Source organism: Polypterus senegalus, chromosome 1 (genome assembly GCF_016835505.1).
Source record: "Polypterus senegalus isolate Bchr_013 chromosome 1, ASM1683550v1, whole genome shotgun sequence".
Classification (NCBI taxonomy): domain Eukaryota; kingdom Metazoa; phylum Chordata; class Cladistia; order Polypteriformes; family Polypteridae; genus Polypterus; species Polypterus senegalus.
The window spans coordinates 178,993,501-179,015,051 of NC_053154.1; the positions used below are offsets into that span (position 1 = coordinate 178,993,501).

The 21,551-nt window shown below is 39.0% G+C and overlaps 2 protein-coding genes across 2 annotated transcripts in view; one reads left to right on the forward strand and one right to left on the reverse strand.

Moving 5' to 3' along the window:
* tspan4a (tetraspanin 4a) overlaps nt 1–15,863 on the reverse strand; it is a 429,441-nt gene extending 413,578 nt beyond the window's left edge. The window contains exon 1 of the mRNA XM_039763729.1: nt 15,677–15,863. The gene's annotated coding sequence lies outside the window, so the exon portion shown is untranslated. The remainder of the gene's footprint in view (nt 1–15,676) is intronic.
* Nucleotides 1–21,551, forward strand: part of swap70b (switching B cell complex subunit SWAP70b) — a 322,658-nt gene that overhangs the window by 80,797 nt on the left and 220,310 nt on the right. The gene's annotated exons all lie outside the window — the stretch shown is intronic.

Sequence of the window (21,551 nt, forward strand, 5' to 3'; positions counted from 1 at the left end):
AACATATGCAGTTTTTAATACCTAGAAAACATTCAGGATTAAATCACTTAGAGATCTGTACACAGACAACATCTTTGCATCTTTCAAACATCCATCCATCCATTTTCCAACCCACTGAATCCAAACACACGGTCACGGGGGTCTGCTGGAGCCAATCCCAGCCAACACCGGGCACAAGGCAGGAACTAATCTTGGGCAGGGTGCCAACCCACCGCAGGACACACACAAACACACCCACACACTAACAATTATACTCCAAATGTAACTTTCCAGCAACACATTTCTTTCACTACCTCCAAATAATAAACTTTGTTAAACATAACCTGCCCAATTTTCCTCACCTCCCACCTATCTCTATGCCGGAAAAAATATCGCTCAGTCTTGAGGACTCAGACAGCATTTCCATAATATATAAAACTATTTTACAGTCCCTCCCTTTCAAAGATCCAAGGGAACATTGGGAAAAGGATCTCTCACTCAACATTTCAGTGGATATTAGCAATGCAAAGAATTTACTCAAGCTCCATATGTGCAAAGTATAGAATTATTCAACTCAAAATTATATATTGAGCGCATCTCTAACATTTCAAATTGTCCAAAATGTTTCCAGGTCAAGATCCAACCTTGCAAACGCTGCATTCAAGTTACGGCCTCACTATGTCACATGTTTTGGGCCTGCACCAAATTAACATCATTTTGGACCAAAACCTTTAAATGCTTTTCAGACAGCCTTGGTGTCACAATCCCTCCTAATCCCTTAACAGCTGTGTTTTGGGTACTTCCAGATGGGCTTAAAGCGGAGAAGGACAAACTGTAATTGCCCTTACCATACTACTCCAATGTAGACTTATCTTGCTCAATTGAAAGAATCCTAACTCTCCTATTCTAAGTCAGTGGGTAACTGATGTTATATACTATTTGAAACTGGAAAAAATCTAATTCGCACTTAGAGGATCTGTACAAAACTTTTTCAAAACCTGGTAGGATCTAATCTATAACATTTTAGAATAAGCATTTAAATTGAGGAAGCAGGTTCTCTCCCCTCTTTTACTCTATTTATCTTTATTCATTTATTAATTTATCTATTCACTTATCTTTACTGTCATAAAGTTTTACACTTCTGGCCTAGCTTTCTTTCTCAGGAGTTGGGGTTTATTTGGTTCGAACCTTTTTTTTTTTATATATAAAACTTGAGTTGTGTATGGAATGTTATTTGATTTTAATAAAACCAATAAAATTTAAAAAAAGAAAAAAAAAGAAATTACAAAAGTGTTTTAATACATTTTAATAAAGATTAAGCAGTTATATGTTGATAATGCTGTTTTTTTTAACTTTTTATTTATATTCATCCTGATTTTAATTGTACCTTTCCATTACTTACTAGTTAGTGGGTGTGATGCTGAAAACGTGGCCTTTCATCATTTTAGTGTATTGTCAGTATTAGGATACAAGAAGGGAAGCAGACTATACAGAGTAACAGAATAATAGAAAAACAACAAAAAACAGTTAAGCATTTAAAGCTATAGCAAAAAACAGAAATATTTTAAAATGTCATAATGTCAAATTCGTACTGTTGTGCTTTACTGAATGCAGAATAAGAGAAGAAAAAAGACCCACTAACTAAATTAAATCAGTTATTATCAATTATTATCACTTGTGAATCTGGTTGGGACAAAAAACCTGCAACCACAGAAGATCCCCAAGAGCGAGTTCAGGAACCACCTGTAACACACAATCCAGATATGAAAACACCAGTAACAGAAGCAATAATCTCAATCAACCAGCAAATCTAATACCCACTATAATGCACTCAAAAGAATTTCAGTGGACCTCTGAAGGAACTTCTTCTTCCTCTTTGATTAATCACCACCTATTGTATAGGAGAATGAAGCCAAACAGATTCTTCCGTTTAACCCTGAGCTAATTAAAAACTCTACTAATGCCATATAGGATTTCAACTTCTCTCCTTTGCTTCTAGAATATCCCTAACACCATCATCTCTTCATCTACCTGTTATTTTACTAAACATCCCTTCCCACTCTACAGAACATTCCATTATACCATGTTCTACTGTTTCTGGAACCATGCACTGTGCACACATACCACATAATCATTTCCCAATGATTTTCATAACAGAATTTAAACCAGTATGATTCAACCTGATTTGTGCCATTTACACTTCTTCCTTTATAGAACTTCCTATAAAGTGTCCAACCTTAACAGATATACACATCACCTTCCAAGTGAACGTCAGTCCCACACCTCCTGCCATTTCCTAGTTCCTTATTAAAGAATCTAGTAACAGTTTCTGAAGATTAAGGCTGAGGGTAGCCCCTCAGCTGTGCAACTGGGTGGCCCTGCCTCTTGCAGCTCCACCCACAAAGTACAAGGTACATAACAGAACAAATCATTATGCACAGATATTAACTTAACAATCTTAAAGGGACAGAACATAACAATATAATTTAACTTCTCCATCTCAAGGCGGCATCACTCTTCCTTGGCGTGCTCTCGGGGAGTAAACGCTGCTAATCTTTGCACGCTCACCTGTGCTTGTTCCGCAGCAAGCTCTTCTACTTCTATCAAGGCTACTCTCTTGAACATGAGATCAGTGTCTAAATAAGCTTTCATTCTGCAAGACTTTATTATCTCAAATAAACTGGATTTCTTTTTCATCACTGAGACTTGAATTGTAAATGGTGACTCATGTTTTACTGACTTGGTACCATCAGGTTATTCATTTTTAAACTCTCCTCGGCTGACCTGTCGTGGTGGGGGCATTGCCACTGTATGTTCTTGTGTGAGAGCCTTACAAGGGGTCCATTTAGTATTCTTCTTCTTCTAGTACTTCTTTATTGTTTGCTGTGGTTTATAGACCGCCTGTAATTAATGATATCTTCATTTCTGAATTCTCTGATCTCCTGGTTGATATTACCCTCTTCCATGAAAAGTGTATTTATTGTTGGTGATTTTAACATACACATTTGTTGTTAATTGAAACCTTTTGTTAATGACTTTTTATCACTATTGGACTCGTTTGATTTTATCCAGCATGTTAATACGCCAACTCACTCTCTTGGTTACACCCTTGATCTCGTTCTTAAACGTGATATTTCAGTTAATAATATAGATTTATGTGATGTTTCTTTTACTGATCACTTTTCTATAATGATGGATTTGAATATTACTGTTGATGTTCCTACTACTAGTTGTGCTCCACCCTGTTCTCGCTTTTTAAATTCTTCTATTTTATTTGATTTCAAAACCATATTCTCTAGTCTTGATGTACATGATCAATACGATGGTATCGATGATTCTGTTTTAGAATTGAATTCTTCTTGTATAACGGTTTAAGGCTCAATTGCTCCGCTCAAGATACGCTGTAATAAGGGAAGACCTGCTCTCTGGCTAAATGAAACCACACGACCGCTACGCCATGCTTGTCGAACTGTGGAGCGGCGTTGGAAAAAAGATGGACTGATTGTTTGTGAACAGATTTTTAGGACTTCTCTATTCAACTTTCAGGTTGCAGTTATGAAAGCTAAACATGATTTCTTCGCTGATTTAGTATCCCGTCATTCTAAGAATCCTAGGGTTTTATTTAACTCAATTAATGCGGCCATTCACCCTCATTCTGTGATGGGATTAAATAGTACTGTTCTTTCATGTGAGCAGTTTCTTTCATTCATTCATTCTTTCATTTCTTTCATTTTCAATAAGTATAATTGATACAATCCCCTGTGGTATTGTTCCAACTGGCTATGAACTTCCTACTGTTAATCATGTTAATCTTTTGATCTTGTCTCACTTTCACAGTTAAAAAGTACCATTGACACCCTTAAACCTACTCTCAGTCCTCTTGATATTGTATCACACCTCTTAGTGGAAGCCTTTGATGTTTTTGGTCCCCCTCACAAGCCATTATCAATGGTTCTATTGGTGAGGGTTTTGTGCCATCATTTTTTAAACATGCGTCCCAGTCTAAAAAAGGCAGAATTAGATCCTGGGGTTTTAGTCAATTTTCGCCCGATTTCCCAATTGCCATTTCTGGCTAAAATATTAGAAAGAATTAATTATAATCAATTGGTTGATCACCTTAACTCCAATAATTTATTTGAGATCTACCAATCTGACTTTAGGTGTTATCATGGTGTTGAGATGGCCTCTGCAGTCCTTGTCCTCCTTGACCTGTCCACTGCCTTTGACACTATTGACCATGAGATATTGCTGTTGCGGCTTGAACATCTTCTTGGGCTTAAAGAGGCTACTCTTAACTGGTTCAGAACATATCTAATTGGTAGACACTGTTCTGTGACTTTAAATTCCTCTTTTTCATCTACTGCTCCTCTTAAATGTGGTGTTCCCTCAGGGATCCATTTTGGGTCCTATTTTATTCTCTATATACCTTCGCCCTATTGGAGCTATTTTTAGGAAATTTAATAATTCTTTTCATTGCTATGCTGATTAACACAGGTTTATATTCCTGTCTGCAACTCTCGAATGAATCAACTGCACAACTGTCTTTCTGAACTAAGATCCTGGATGGCTAATAATTTTCTTGATCTGAATCAAAATAAAACGGAGGTGCTTATAGTGGGTCCATCAGCTAAAGCACAAATTGGACTTCTCGCCTCTTTCTCTGTCTTTTGCAAACCTCAAGTACGCAATCATGGTGTTATTTTCGACAGTAACCTCTCTTTTGAGAAACAGATTAATTCTGTAGTTAAGAGTTTCTTTTTCCAGCTTTGTCTTTTAGGTAAGATCAAGCCTTTTTTACCTTCTAGGGATCTTGAGAAAGCTATTCATGGTTTTATCTTTTCTCACCTTGATTACTGCAACTCTCTGATATGCAGGTTACAGTTGGTCAAGAATGCTGCCGCTCGCTTTCCGGTTAGAGCAAGAAAGTCTCAAGAAAGTCTGATTCTTTTTCTCCAATATTAGCTTCTTTACACTGGCTGCCTGTCAGTTTTCGAGTTGATTTTAAAATCTTGTTACTAAATTTTAAATCTTTACATGGGCTTGCTCCAGCCATCTAGAGTGCTTAGATCTTCTAAAAGTAAAACTAAGGGGGACAGAGATTTTACAGCTGCTGCTCCTTACCTGTGGAAATCTTTACCTCATTACATAAAGGAGTCGTCTACAATTGAACTGTTCAAAACAAGATTAAAGACTCATTTCTATTCACTTGCTTTCTGTGACCTTCAGTAATACTGATGGTTTCCTCATTGTGATAATGTAATCTTACTTCTATTTATTTATTTACAGTATTTTATTTAAGTTCTTTATTTATTTCTACATATGTTAATTGTATGTTTTTTCTCTTCTTTTATTGTAAAGCACTTTCTGCTGAGGTGTCACTCGTCGCATGGCTGCATTCGGGTCCTAATCTGGGATCCTGAGGTGGTTTGTCATGTGGTGGGTGCGGCAATGTGCTGTATCATCGCGTGCGCCTAACCTTAACCATGAAAAATAATTACTCAAAATTAACAAAAACACAGAAAAACTAAATAAATACAAGCCAGGAAACCCCTGCTGTAATATATCAACTACAAACCCCGTTTTCAGCAGTCAAAACTCTTCTGTCCTAACAGTAAAGTATTAAAGCTCATCCCTAATTAATCATGTTTAAATGGTAACTGGATATTAGAGAAACCTTTGTAATTGTGGTAACACAGCTGAATTCTGTTAAATAAAGCAGGTAAATAGTCTAGATTCAAAAATGGTCAATACAAAACAGTTTTCTCAAGTTTATTCCATGCAATAGACAGCCAAGAAACTGAAGATTTCATACACAGGCAAGATAGATCTAACCTGAATAAAAAAAAGAAGCAGAAAGTCCAGATGCACAACTAAACAAAAGGATAAGTACACCAGAGTCTGTAGCTGGAGGAGCAAACACCATACAGGTCCTTAGTTGGCTTCTTCTTTAAACACAAACCAAATACCATCGTCAGCAGCAACAGTGAAAATTTGATTTTATCCCTAGAGGCAGAGTTTCAAAGAAAAATTAAAATCTGAAATTGCCAAATTAACAAAAAAAGTGTTTAAATATGGGGGAAAAGCCAGGAAGCGCCCAGAAATCCACCGTCCAATACTTATGTTCTTTTCCCTTTTTTAACCCTTTCTTTTTCCAACATTGGAGATGCTGCCTTAAGTCCTTTACAGCAATGCTTGATCCTTAAACTGTGGTAGTACCTTCACTATTTTTTCTGTTTTTTAACAAGCCTCATTAATTAGACAATAGCACTATAATATATAATGAAAAATGTATATAATAAAAATGCCATTTTGAGTCCTCACACATCACTATTTTGAATTCCTGCTGTTAAGGCCGGGTTTATACTTCACGTGACACGATGCATGTTGTTGCGGAAGCTCCTGCTATGCAAGCGTTTTACTGTTTATACTTGCGCTCGTACTTTACGTAAATCTGGAGGAATCCACCAGGTGGCAGTGCGAGATATTATCACGGTGAGAACAGGTTCGGCTTCACTGTGTTGTGAATTGCCTGGAACACCCATTAAATTCCAATGACACCTTACCGCAGTATCTCTGAAAAGGATGTTTAATGATTAAATCCATCAATCCAGGGATGTGTCCATTCCAGCTAGCATTGGACATGAGGCAGAAACAATCCCTGGACAAGGCATCAGCTCATCGCAAGGTGAATACAAGCACTCACATACACTACCATCCTTTAGTGTCACCAAATATGCATATCTTTGGAAGGAAACTGGAGCACACTGTGGAAACCCAGCAGGAAAACATGTAAATTCTGGGCAGGGAATATCAGCAATTTGACTCCCTGCAAGACAGCAGCACTAATGCTCCGCCACTGTGTGACCCCCATATGTGTAATTATTAACAGTGTTCATTATTTAAATGAAATTAGCGATTTACCTGTAAAATGCAACATACATACTTTAATGCATTTCATCATGAAAGTGATATCAAGTATAAATCTAAGGATTCATAATGTCCAGAGAGTTGGAATATCATACATTTAATGTATTCAGTGTGGCGATCTATTGTTGTTTGCCGCTGCTGTCAGGTGAGGAGGAAGCCCCAGAGAAAAAAAAAGATGTCACAAAAGATGGTATGCGAGACTTATGTATCGTGTCATTACGATCGGGAATATACAACACTTGAATATACAGTAAAAGCACCACGAATGCATTTGTATGTCGCCATTTTGCTTCACCACATCGAACCATTCATTAAACAAGCACGTCGAACCTACTAGGATCCGCATAGAGGCTTTTCTGTCACATGTAGATAGTAAACAGAGACTCTGACATCATGTTCCAACTTTATCACGCTGGGCCCCTTGACTTTTTGCTGGTACTGCAACTCGTGCACACATTGCATTAATTTCTGAGGACCTGCTCAGAGGACGCATCACATAAATGCTGGGAACGTGTTGCAGCCACAATGCATGTGCGTACGCGTTCTGAGTGTGAAGTATAAACAAGCCCTAAGTCTGCTTGCGTTTCTAGGATCATGGCCTCTGAGGTCGTGAACTAATTAATCAATGCAATGGGATAGAAGGATGGCTTTGAGTTTATTTCTTTATCCAATCTGCAAAACCAAAACTGTAAAAGAAAAAAAAAACTTATTTAAAATGCTTCTCCCATGTTACTTTTAGTTATGAATGTTGCTCTTTAGACTTCGATTCCTGGTTCTTGTTTTGGGCTTTGTTTTATTTTGTTCTCAACACTTTTTTCCTCATGTTTTAAGTGTTATCCGTCAGTGCACTTACAGAACAAAATCATTACTTAAATTTAAGGAGGCTAAGAACAGGAAACACGAAGCCAGCAGGAACTGTTAGTATCTGATTCACATATAGTACATCAAACACATGGTGAGCCTGGAGGTACTGACCATAACCCATCCCAAACTGTTGCTCTCCAAACACATGCATTTATAGTTATAAGCCATTGTAGCAAAGAATATCATACATGAATAAAGCTAATAACCAAATTCCATCATTTTACATTTCTCCTTCTTTCTAGGCAAGGTTAATTGTTTTAACAGCAATGCAGCATTTAACATTTCTATTGACTATGAACTACCAGCCTGCACTGAGGTTTCAGGACTGATTCTGTTGTGATCTGAACACCATTCTATAGTGATGAGGGTATGAGGCATCCCAAAAGCTCAACCAGCCAGGCCAGGCCTTTCCAGCAGTTTGACCACCCCAGTCCACAAGAAAGATCTGGCCTACTAGGCCCAAAATAAGGAATTAATGTAAAAGTTCTAAACAAACTTCAGTCAAATCCACAAACCTATAAAATACACAAAGATGCCCTTTTTGAGAACATAACCACATAACCTTTGACTAAAAAAGAACAAGTCCCAAGAAAAGAAGCAAAAATCCCAATAAACCATAAAAGGCAATATTGACTGTAAATACACTCAATGAACTTCAATGAATTACTGAAGGATCTGTTCTCACCCTCAGAAGATAAAGGCCAAGGTCAGTCTGTCAGTAGTGAAATACCATAGGAACATAGTGGAACAAATCATTATATACAGCAGATACTAAATAAACATATATTTAATGGGCAGACCATAATTAATAAACATAACCAAGAGAAATAACAGAAAAAGTTAATAAACCCAACAGGATACAAATAAATTCCTGGGAATAAATCCTGGCTGTAATATAACAGATTCATGGTTACCCTATATAATGAACGAGGATTTCAACCTTCTGTAGTAATGAACACATTAAATATAATGTCTTTCACATTTGCTGGTAGGTACATCACCCTTCTTATAGTCTGTATGTGAACCAGAAGAATTAACTTGAATTCCTATTTTTCTGCCGCACTCCACGCCATTTGTGTAGCGAACCCACAGAAAGCTTAAACAACTATAGTAAGCACTTCTACATATAAACAAGGGTGAGCTTTCTTGATGGTTTTTACTGGCCGTACCTCATTGTAAATTGAAATATATATAAAAGGAAACATACCGGTATTTACAGGAGTATTACCAAAGACAATAAATAATGATTTAGAAAGCAATACGTAGCAGTATACATTAAACAGCAAAGCTTTAAAAGACACATACAAGGTGAGTGATTTCCACAGTCAGATCGTGACAAAGAGAAGCATGAAGACAGAGGTTCTAATTGCTGAATACCACAACTAACCAGATTCAGGAGTTTATATACCTTAAAGATTTGCTTCAGACATGATTGAAACAAGAGATTAAGGGGTGCTTAAGTGAGAACCATGGGGTGCATTGTATTCAAATGTTCATTATGTGACCTATGTGCTTTACATGGGATGACATTGACATTTCATAGACATTTATGTTATGTGTGTTAATAATTTATTTATGTTAGGTGTGTTAATAAATGACAAGACAAAAGGGGGCAGCACAGTCCGACAAATAACAGTAACAACTAACAGCATGTGGGGCAGAACATTATATACTCAGCAAAAAAAGAAACGTACCTTTTTCAGGACTGTGTATTTCAACAATAATGTTTTAAAAATCCAAATAACTTTACAGATCTTCATTGTAAAGGGTTTAAACAATGTTTTCCATGCATGTTCAATTAACCATAATCAATTAATTAACATGCACCTGTGGAATGGTCGTTAAGACCTTAACAGCTTACAGAAAGTAGGCATTTAAGGTCACAGTTCTAAAAACGCAGGACACTAAAGAGACTTGTCTACCAACTGTGAAAAACACCCAAAGAAAGATGCCCAGGGTCCCTGCTCATCTGCGTGAACGTGCATTAGGCATGCTGCAGGGAGGCATGAGGACTGCTGATGTGGCTAGGGCAATAAATTGCCATGTCCGCACTGTGAGACGCCTAAGACAGCGCTACAGGGAGACAGGAAGGACAGCTGATCATCCTCGCAGTGGAAGAGCCCGGATCTCAATCCCATTGAGCACGTCTAGAACCTGTTGGATCGCAGGGTGAGGGCTAGGGCCATTCCCCCCAGAAATGTCCAGAAACTTGCAGGTGCCTTGGTGGAAGAGTGGGGTAACATCTCACAGCAAGAACTGACCAATCTGGTCCAGTCCATGAGGAGGAGATGCCCTGCAGTACTTCAAGCAGCTGGTGGCCACACCAGATACTGACTGGTACTTTTGATTTTGAGCCTCCCTTCATTCAGGGACACATTATGAAACATTTTTAGTTTATGTCTTATGGTGTTGCCTCTTTTACTGTTCATACAAATATTTACACATTAAGTTCACTGAAAGTAAAAACAGTTGAAAGTCAGAGGACTTTTCTTTTTTGCTGAATATAGTTAACTGTATACAGTTAACTACATTACACTACCTTTGAGGCATACCAGAAAAAGGAAAGATTGTATTTTCTTACAGTCTCAGGTTTCTGTTCCATACTATAGCTTCTTATATTTTGATTATTATTTCTTACAAGAAATTATCATAATCTGCATCACAAGAACTACCTAGGTATGCTTAATTTTATGAACTAGTCACTCTGCCAATCAAAGCAACATTACACACTTTTCTGCACTTCAGACACTTGGCATTTGTGGCAAGACGTGCCAAACATAAAAATGGTTCATGTCACATAGAGCAGCATTTCTTCACATTGTTTCCAAAAAAACATTTTTCTTTTGCTCTATAATGACAATATTACAGTAACCATAAAGGGAAACACAAAGGAAACATTGAAATAATGCAAATAAAAGATGAAAATATAAACAAGTATTTAAAATACAAACAAAAAATCAAAATGCAAAGGAAAAGTAAGCACAAAAAAGATGAAAATACAATGAAAAATGAAAACACAAGAACTCAAAATTTAAATGATGTTTGGAATAATGAAGGAGAAATAAACAAATTAAGCAACAAACAAGCAGTAAAGGCAAATGAAGGCATTTTATAGAACTTGACAAGACACTGAAAAACTTGTCTTTTTTCCAACTTTTTAAACATGGAGTTTATATGTTAGAAGCAGCTTTAGCAGAAACGGGCAGTATGATTCTGCAGAGTTCTACCTGTAATAATGATGACCTAAGCGTAAACAGCAATGAGGCAGACAAGGCCACTGTATTAGATAAAATCCAAAATCCAAATCCGAAGGGTGCAGTGTATTGTTTTTTATTTGATGCAAAAATGCAAATCCAAAACACTCAGTAATATATAATTTTTTTTGCCGCAAGGAGGCATAGGCCTTTTAAAAATGTTCAAACGATGTATGATAACTATGCTATCAGAAGCAGAAATTCCACAGATGTAATGTTGCATTCAATGCCACAACCACAAGGAGCCTAACGATATACCTTTGGGGCTAAGAGGCAGGAAATGCAGGTCACTTCCCTTTTGAGATCAATTGCAAGTTAATACTTCTGAAAATACAATGTACACATTAATTGCTTATGATGAGTATCTCATCACCCTCAGAAAGTAATTCAATAGATAACCAGCCCAGGATCCTGCCACTAACACCCTCATAAGACTGACAGAATTTATTCTTACTTTCAATACCTTCTCTTTTTGAAACAATTTTTTTCACCAGTTCAATGGCATTACAATGGGTATTAGAATGGGACCTAGCTGTTCAAATATCTTTGTCACGCCATGCTAGCTATATGGGATGGTATTATCCGCTTGTCTTCCAAATACAGAACCATAGTGTAATAAATTCTTAAACAGGCAAACATCAAAGCATGATTCGCTGCAATGTCCACTTTTCCAAATGTAATTGAAGCAGACAACTGCACACACATTGCTATAAAAGACCTTCAGAGAATACATTTGCTTAGGTAAATAGAAAGCATTTACACTCTATGAATGTGCAAATTATATGTGATGCGAAAATGTGTCTCATTAATGTTGTGGCATGATGGCCTGGGTCAACTTATGATTCATTCATTATGAGAACCAGTGTTGAGAACAAACTTGAAAACTATATTGTGTGTGATGGCTAGCTTTTCGGTTAAAGAAGACTTTATGTTACCCTTTGGTCAATATTGTAAGTTATCTGAATGATGTAACCATATAATACGATTACTTAGGCAACAGGTGGGTAACTGCTGAAGACGTGGCTTCTCACCCAGCTCACCAACCCTCTGAACAAGAGAGATGTTATAAGGACCTCCACTCTCAAGCTCAGGAAGTGGTAGAATGTAACTATAGTGTAAATTAAAGGATGTTGGCGCTGCCTGGATAAGAAAGGTGGAGTACAGCTCTACAGTCTACAGAAAATGAGTCTAATTGTGCAAGAATGCAGCCTGCTACATTATGTGGCACATAATTGTGGCTTGCCTATACCTGAAGAGATGCAGTATTATGAACCTGACCCACCAAATAATCAGCCAAACTGGACAGTGTTACAACTTCATTTGAATGTAATTAGCAGAAAATGAAAACGGTAATCAGATGCAGACTTTATTTTTAAACAAATAATTTTATTTGTGGTCAATATCACATAGTACAGCCTTTATATTCCTTAATTCTTTTCTCCACATCTCTTATAACATCCACTATTGCATTCTGTGACTCAAGAAAAGCATTTCCAAAGCAGGGGTGTGCGTACAGCCAGTGTCCGAATATGTACTTGGCACAGCAGCACCATTCTGTTTGGGTTCTTTCATAGGGCTTTAAAGACACTTTTCAAATAAAATCAGAAGATGCTAAGTCAATTCTAAGCCTAGAATCACACATTTCTTCAGGTCTTAATGACAGATTAAAATATTAATCTCTCCTTTTTTTTTTCTCTAATGGCAACTGTTCACACCTACTCTCATTTTTTCTTCATTCATCTGGCTTTTTCCCTCCTTACCCTCCTCTATATATTACCTATTCTCTCCTTTTCAGTTGCACAGCTGAAGAAGGCTATACACCTTTATTTGTTTTCAGCATGGAAGCAGCTTTTTTTCCTTCTTCTACTGTTTCAATTTCAACTACTTCACTGTGTGCAGGATTGAATTATGGCATTTTTTTTACTTACATTACCATCTAAGATAATGTTTTAAACAGAAATCAAACATGACATGTTGCTCTGCTTTTGGCATTTCTGTGAATGAACAAGATGAGTAGGGTAACTGAACACAGGGTCAATATGAATAAGAGCATTAGAATCCTCTTCAAAATTTGCATTAGCTTTATACTCAAAGCTGCCACCAAATGCATCACCATCCACAATCCTGAACTAGAAAAGAAAATGGATGGATGAATAAAAAATATAAAAGTAACCCCAAATGAATGCCACTAGCGTGCAAGCTTGATGATGCAAAACACATTACTGCCCTGATCTACATTAAGGCTATATTTGGCACCCCCAATAATAACACACGATGCTCATACAGGAAATAACCCACTGTCATTATTCTAGTGGGCAGTTTATGTTGAGACCTTAAGCAGGTTAAAGCTGTACTTTACAACAACCCTCTTTTTATGGCTGCTATATATAGAAAAAGCACAATATCTGCTAGGCAATTGTGTTCTTTTATTTATTTTTTTAGTGTCTTTCCTGCCATGTTCAATATATTATTAAATATGCCAGCTCATCAATTCCAGTCTGTTTTTTTTCTCACACTCATTCACAAAACCATCCTTGTATCCACTGTTCATGTACATTACTGTAAGCCAGAGCTGGCAAATACTGTGGGTAAGGAGATCTCTCTTTCAAAGACCGCAGAGCCACAGAGGCATGAAACAAGCCACAGCTGGACCCAACCAACTCCTCCCAGCTGCTTCAAGTCTATAATGAGTCTGACTTTGCCAGCATTGGTCATGTGCCAGAAGGTGGCATTAAATATATATTTTCATTTCAAATAAAACAGTTCTGTGCAGTTCAAGACCAGAGCCCTATTCATCACAAGCACTTCCTTCTGAAGTAAAACAGCAACAACAACAACACAAAAAAGCTATTTGAAAACTTCACCTTGCATGTCAGATTTGACTGCCATGTAAAGCAAGCTGATGAACCTCAATAAGAAATCAAAATAAATAAATAAAACAAAAAAATCTCTCTCATATATATATATATATATATATATATATATATATATATATATATATATAATGAACAAGGATGAAGAAATTGGTTGAAACAATGAAATGTTAGGTAGTAAAAAGCTGAACATGCAAATTTATCTTCAAAATGACAAATACAGGAAAATAAATTATTACATCATTCAAGTGGCAATAAATAAAATGATGACAGCATGAAGCAGGAGGAACCAAATACTTCATCCTACTTGAGCATTCCAGCTCTGAGTCACAGAAGAAGTTCCAGAGGCCTTACTATGCATCCCTTAATAACCAGATAGTAGCAAATCATCATGCATGGGTCAAAGTGTGTGCATAATTGTGTACTGTGATGAACTGGAGTCCCAGACCATACTGTATCTGGTTCCTGAAAAGTTCTCTTCTACCCTGAGCTAAATAAGAGTAATAATAAAGTTTGACAATTGATGCATACTTAAACACTGTAAATGAGATGCTTTAGTTTGAATAATACAGACAGAAAAATATCTTTTTTTCTCCCCAGCAGATACTTTGTGTTTTTTCTCCCAAGTTCCCAAAGATGTGTCTGTAAGGTTAAAATAGCAGATCTTTATAAGCACCCTGCATGTGTGAGTGTGGGCCTATTGGGCTTTCTCTTGGACCGATTCCTACATTAGACTCAGTGCTGCTAGGATTGGCTCCAGGTTCCTGAAAACCATATCTAGTATAAGTGGGTTTAGGAATGTTAAACTATGTTGCAATATTAAAAGTAGACAAATGCAATATGTTTAAAGAAGAAAGAAAAGTACTAGGAGCTTGCGTTCAATACCGTTTTTTTAAACTGTCCGCGTCGAATTTCCAAATTCTTGTATGTCTGCCTTATTCCATACAATAAAGTAAGTGTGAATGTGTGGGCTCTGGGGCAGATGGGGCTCAAGACTGATCCGTTTTGTTTTTTCTACAGCTGACATCGGCTTCCGTGCCTCTTGGGCTAAAGGACGGATGATGAATGGATAACTAGGAAATATTAATGTGTGCCTGGGTGGACTGCTGTGCCATCCAGGACTGGTTACCTCTATACGCCTGGCGCTTTAGGGATTGGCCACGGCTCCACGTGACGCACTAGTTGAAACGAAGAGTTTATAAAATGGAGAGGGTAGATTGTTAACTCCCTGGGAATGAAACATAACTATAAACAACTTGTGACCGAGAAAACCAAGGGTAAAGAATCCTTACAAGCAAATCAATACGCTAAAAACTGAGACTGAAAACAACCCGTGGAAGAACACAAGTCTCCACTGTGCGCAGCCAGATGGATCAACGCGTCTAAACCATTCCGAGACCCTCATTTCGGAAGGGAGGGTCTTTAATTACTGAGCGCCGCATGTTAACTTTCCAGATCTGAACTGAAAACGCCCAATACAAATCATGAAGTAAAACTTTTACACCTCCTCACAAACGTGACCACTGACATCTCCAACTATGCAGGTGGAGATCTGCGTTCAAAAACAAATTGTCATGCGATCCGTCCAAGTAGTACTTACTACTCGAACTTTCTCTTGCAAAACAGACCGATGTCCGGTCACGTATAAAGCTGGCTATAAATCCTACATGAACGCTATACACATGAGAAGCTATGCTCAGTTACAATCAGTGATCAGTATTTAAAGGGGTGTGGTACTAGTAAGCTCCTCTCTCGGAACCGGTAAGTGAAGACGCCTACCTTTGCTGCCCCTGCTGCGCTGTCGCTCACTTGCCTCTTCTGCAAATTGTTATAACAACTTCGGAATATGAAGGAATTCCGTATGTTTCTTTCTCCCTCTCCCCGCTTTCTGCGATATGCTTTTCTCGCCGAATGGTGTCTTTTACATGTCGCAGTTGCGCTCCAAACAAAGTTCTTTAAAACCAGTGCTCAAGTGTGCCTCCTTGTGGATAACTGTGTACACAGACGTAAGTATACTGAAAAGACGGGAAAGTGAACAGAGGCGTATGGAAGGATTTGTGTGACACACAATGCTTGTACCAAAAAAAAAAATCTTACATTTTTCCCCCACATATTACAACACTCAGTACGCAGAAATGACAACGTGACAACATGATTTTTAGAAATTTCAGCAAATTAATTAAAAATGAAAAGTCGAAATGTCACACTGGCACAAGTACCCTTTGCCATGACACAATTTTATGTAGTGCTTGTGACAGGATTGTGTTCAGGCACAGATCTGGGAAAGGCTACAGAAAACGTCTTCAGCATTGAAGGTTCCCAATAGCATAGTGGCCTCTATAATTATTACAAAGAAAAAGGTTTGGAACAACCACAACTCTTCATAGAGTTGGCCACCAAGGTAAACTGGGAATCAGGTGAGAAGAGCCTTGGTCAAGTATATGACCAAAAACTCAATAATCATTGTGATTGAACTTGTGAGAACCCGTTTGGAAATGTGAGACATTTCATGTGAGACATTTCAAGAAGGATTATCATCAGTGCAATACTGCCAGGCAGAAGCCCATCCTCTTTAAAAGACACATGAAAATTTGCAGAAAGGCAACTAAAGGACTAAACCAGACACCACTCATCACCTGCACAATACCATTTCAACATTGAAGCATAGCGGTGGCAGCATCATGCTGTGAAGGTATTTTTCAGCAGTAGGGACTGAGTCTCTGTTAAGACTTAATTTCCCTTATAAGACAAATAAATTATTAACTGTCTATCTAGAGCCCAAGGGGTTCTGAAACTTGTTGTGTAATACCCAAGAAGACTCCAGGATGTAATCAAAGATGATTCAGCTAAATACCAAGTAAAGGGTCCAAATACTTCTGTCAATGCAATATTACAATTTCTCATTTTAATAAATTTCCAAAAAATGTTTAAATCCTGTTTTTGGTTTTTCATTCTGGTGTACTGAGTGTTGCTTGATTGATGAGGGAAAAAAGGAATGTAAGTGATTCTACCATTAAATTGAAATGTAACAAAAATGTGAAAAAAATGAACAGGTCTGATTGCATTTAGAATACACTATATATATATATATATATATATATATATATATATATATATATATATATATATACTGCTCAAAAGAATTAAAGGAACACTTTTTAATCAGAGTATAGCATAAAGTCAATGAAACTTATGGGATATTAATCTGGTCAGTTAAGTAGCAGAGGGGGTTGTTAATCAGTTTCAGCTGCTGTGGTGTTAATGAAATTAACAACAGATGCACTAGAGGGGCAACAATGAGATGACCCCCAAAACAGGAATGGTTTAACAGGTGGAGGCCACTGACATTTTTTCCTCCTCATCTTTTCTGACTGTTTAATCACTAGTTTTGCATTTGACTACAGTCAGTGTCACTACTGGTAGCATGAGGCGATACCTGGACCCTACAGAGGTTGCACAGGTAGTCCAACTTCTCCAGGATGGCACATCAATACGTGTCATTGCCAGAAGGTTTGCTGTGTCTCCCTGCACAGTCTCAAGGGCATGGAGGAGATTCTAGGAGACAAGCAGTTACTCTAGGAGAGCTGGAGAGGGTCATAGAAGGTCCATAACCCATCAGCAGGACCAATATCTGCTCCTTTGGGCAAGGAGGAACAGGATGAGCACTGCCAGAGCCCTACAAAATGACCTCCAGCAGGCCACTGGTGTGAATGTATCTGACCAAACAACCAGAAAGACTTCATGAGGGTGACCCAAGGGCCCCATGTCCTCTAATGGGCCCTGAGCTCACTGCCCAGCAGCATGCAGCTCGATTGGCATTCGCCATAGAATACCAGAATTGGCAGATGCACCACTGGTACCCTGTGCTTTTTACAGATGAGAGCAGGTTCACCCTGAACACGTGACAGAAGTGAAAGGGTCTGGAGAAGCCATGGAGAACATTATGCTGCCTGTAACATCATTCAGCATGAGCAGTTTGGTGGTGAGTTAATGATTGTCTGGGGAGGCATATCCATGGAGGGTCACACAGACCGCTACAGGCTTGACAAAGGCACCTTGGCTGCCATTAGGTATCAGGATGAAATCCTTGGACCCATTGTCAGACCCTATGCTGGTACAGTGGCTCCTGGTGCACGACAATTCCTGGCCTCATGTGGTGAGAGTATGCAGGCAGTTCCTGGAGGATGAAGGAATTGATACCATTGACTGGCCACCACACTTTCCTGACCTAAATCCAATAGAACACCTCTGGGACATTATGTTTTGGTCCATCCAATGCCACCATGTTGCACCTCAGACTGTCCAGGAGCTCAGTGATGCCCTGGTCCAGATCTGGGAGGAGATCCCCCACAACACCATCTGTCATCTCATTAGAAGCATGCGCCGATGTTGTCAGGCATGTATACAAGAACACAGGGGCCATACAAAGTGCTGCGTACAATTTTGAGTTGCTGCAATTAAATTTTGGCAAAATGGACTAGCCTGCCACATAATTGTTTCACTCTGATTTTTGGGGTGTCTTTGAATTCAGGGCTCTGTAGGTTGATCATTTTCATTTCCATCAAACGATGTGGCATCCTTTCATTCCTAACACATTACCCAGTCTATATCAGTATAGATATCCAGGAGGATTTCTTTTTCCCATTGAGATCTGATGTGTTTTCAAAGTGTTCCTTTGATTTTTTTGAGCAGTTTATATATATATATATATATTGTGGAAGCTGCATGGACACAGACAGGCAGATACCGATGGTTTACACCCAAGCACACGTTTATTATACATAACTATTTCCAAGTGTATCACACACAACCCAGTGCCCCAGCACCAAGCACCCTTAGTCTAGGCCTTTCTCAACAATATCTCTCTTCCTGGCCTCCTCCCCTCCTCTTCTCCGAGCTACGTCCACTTGCACCTGACTCCAGCTATGGAATGAAGGGAGGCAGCCCCTTTTATGTTCACCCGGACGTGCTCCAGGTGCCTCTCGATGAACTTCTTCCTGGTGTGGCGAATATACAGTATATATATATAGACACCCCAAAAATGAAAGTGAAAAAAATGATGCGGCAGGCTAGTCCATTTTGCAGAAATGTCATTGCAGCAACTCCAGATTGTCAGGGCATGCTCCTAATGAGGTGATGGATGGTGTCTTTGGGGATCACCTCCCAGATCTGGACCAGGGTATCACTGAGCTCCTGGACAGTCTGAGGTGCAACCTGGCGACATCGGATGGACCGAAACATAATGTCAGAAGTGTTCTATTGGATTTAAGTCAGGCGAGCATGGGGCCCAGTCAATGATATCAATTCCTTCATCCTCCAGGAACTGCCTACATACTCTTGCCACATGAGGCCAGGTATTGACGTGCACCAGAGGAAACCCAATACCCACTGCACCAACACAGGGTCTGACAATGGGCCCAAGGATTTCATCCTGAGTCTGTAGAGGTCTGTGCGTCTCTCCATGAATATGCATCCCCAGACCAGCACTGACCCACCACCAAACCAGTCATGCTGAACAATGTTACAGGCAGCATAACTTTATCCACGGCTTCTCCAGATCCTTTCACGTCTGTCACATGTGCTCAGGGTGAACTTGCTCTAATCTGTGAAAAGCACAGGGCACCAGTGGTGACCCTGCCAATTCTGGTATTTTATGGCAAATGCCAATCAAGCTCCACGGTGCCAGGCAGTGAGCACCAGGCCCACTAGAGGATGTCAGGCCCTCAGGCCACCATCATGAAGTTTGTTTCTGATTGTTTGGTCAGAGACATTCACACCAGTGGCCTGCTGGAGGTAATTTTTTAGGGCTCTGGAAGTACTCATCCTTTTCCTCCTTGCCCAAAGGAGCAGATACCGGTCCTTCTGATGGGTTAAGGACCTTCTATGGCCCTGTGCAGCTCTCCTAGAGTAACTGTCAGAAAAGATGAGGAGGGAAAAATGTCAGTAGCCTGCACTTGTTAAACCATTACTGTTTCAACCATCATTGTTGCTCATTTTATATATACAGTGGTGTGAAAAACTATTTGCCCCCTTCCTGATTTCTTATTCTTTTGCATGTTTGTCACACAAAATGTTTCTGATCATCAAACACATTTAACCATTAGTCAAATATAACACAAGTAAACACAAAATGCAGTTTTCAAATGATGTTTTTTATTATTTAGGGAGAAAAAAAAATCCAAACCTAAATGGCCCTATGTGAAAAAGTAATTGCCCTCTGAACCTAATAACTGGTTGGGCCACCCTTAGCAGCAATAACTGCAATCACACGTTTGCGATAACTTGCAATGAGTCTTTTACAGCGTTCTGGAGCAATTTTGGCCCACTAATCTTTGCAGAATTGTTGTAATTCAGCTTTATTTGAGGGTTTTCTAGCATGAACCGACTTTTTAAGGCCATGCCATAGCATCTCAATTGGATTCAGGTCAGGACTTTGACTAGGCCACTCCAAAGTCTTCATTTTGCTTTTCTTCAGCCATTCAGAGGTGGATTTGCTGGTGTGTTTTGGGTCATTGTCCTGTTGCAGCACCCAAGATCGCTTCAACTTGAGTTGACGAACAGATGGCCGAACATTCTCCTTCAGGATTTTTGGTAGACAGTAGAATTCATGGTTCCATCTATCACAGCAAGCCTTCCAGGCCCTGAAGCAGCAAAACAACCCCAGCCCATCACACTACCACCACCATATTTTACTGTTGGTATGATGTTCTTTTTCTGAAATGCTGTGTTCCTTTTATGCCAGATGTAACGGGACATTTGCCTTCCAAAAAGTTCAACTTTTGTCTCATCAGTCCACAAAGTATTTTCCCAAAAGTCTTGGCAATCATTGACATGTTTCTTAGCAAAATTGAGACAAGCCCTAATGTTCTTTTTGCTTAACAGTGGTTTGCGTCTTGGAAATCTGCCATGCAGGCCGTTTTTGCCCAGTCTCTTTCTTACGGTGGAGTCGTGAACACTGACCTTAATTGAGGCAAGTGAGGCCTGCAGTTCCTTAGATGTTGTCCTGGGGTCTTTTGTGACCTCTCGGATGAGTCGTCTCTGCGCTCTTGGGGTAATTTTGGTCGGCCGGCCACTCCTGGGAAGGTTCACCACTGTTCCATGTTTTTGCCATTTGTGGATAATGGCTCTCACTGTGGTTTGCTGGAGTCCCAAAGCTTTAGAAATGGCTTTATAACCTTTACCAGACTGATAGATCTCAATTACTTCTGTTCTCACATGCTTCTGAATTTCTTTGGATCTTGGCATGATGTCTAGCTTTTGAGGTGCTTTTGGTCTACTTCTCTGTGTCAGGCAGCTCCTATTTAAGTGATTTCTTGATTGAAACAGGTGTGGCAGTAATCAGGCCTGGGGGTGGCTACGGAAATTGAACTCAGGTGTGATACACCACAGTTAGGTTATTTTTTAACAAGGGGCAATTACTTTTCACACAGGGCCATGTAGGTTTGGATTTTTTCTCCCTAAATAATAAAACCATCATTTAAAAACTGCATTTTGTGTTTACTTGTGTTATATTTGACTAATGGTTAAATGTGTTTGATGATCAGAAACATTTTGTGTGACAAACATGCAAAAGAATAAGAAATCAGGAAGGGGGCAAATAGTTTTTCACACCACTGTATATATATATTGTGGCGAGTGGCTGGGGGTGGTACCC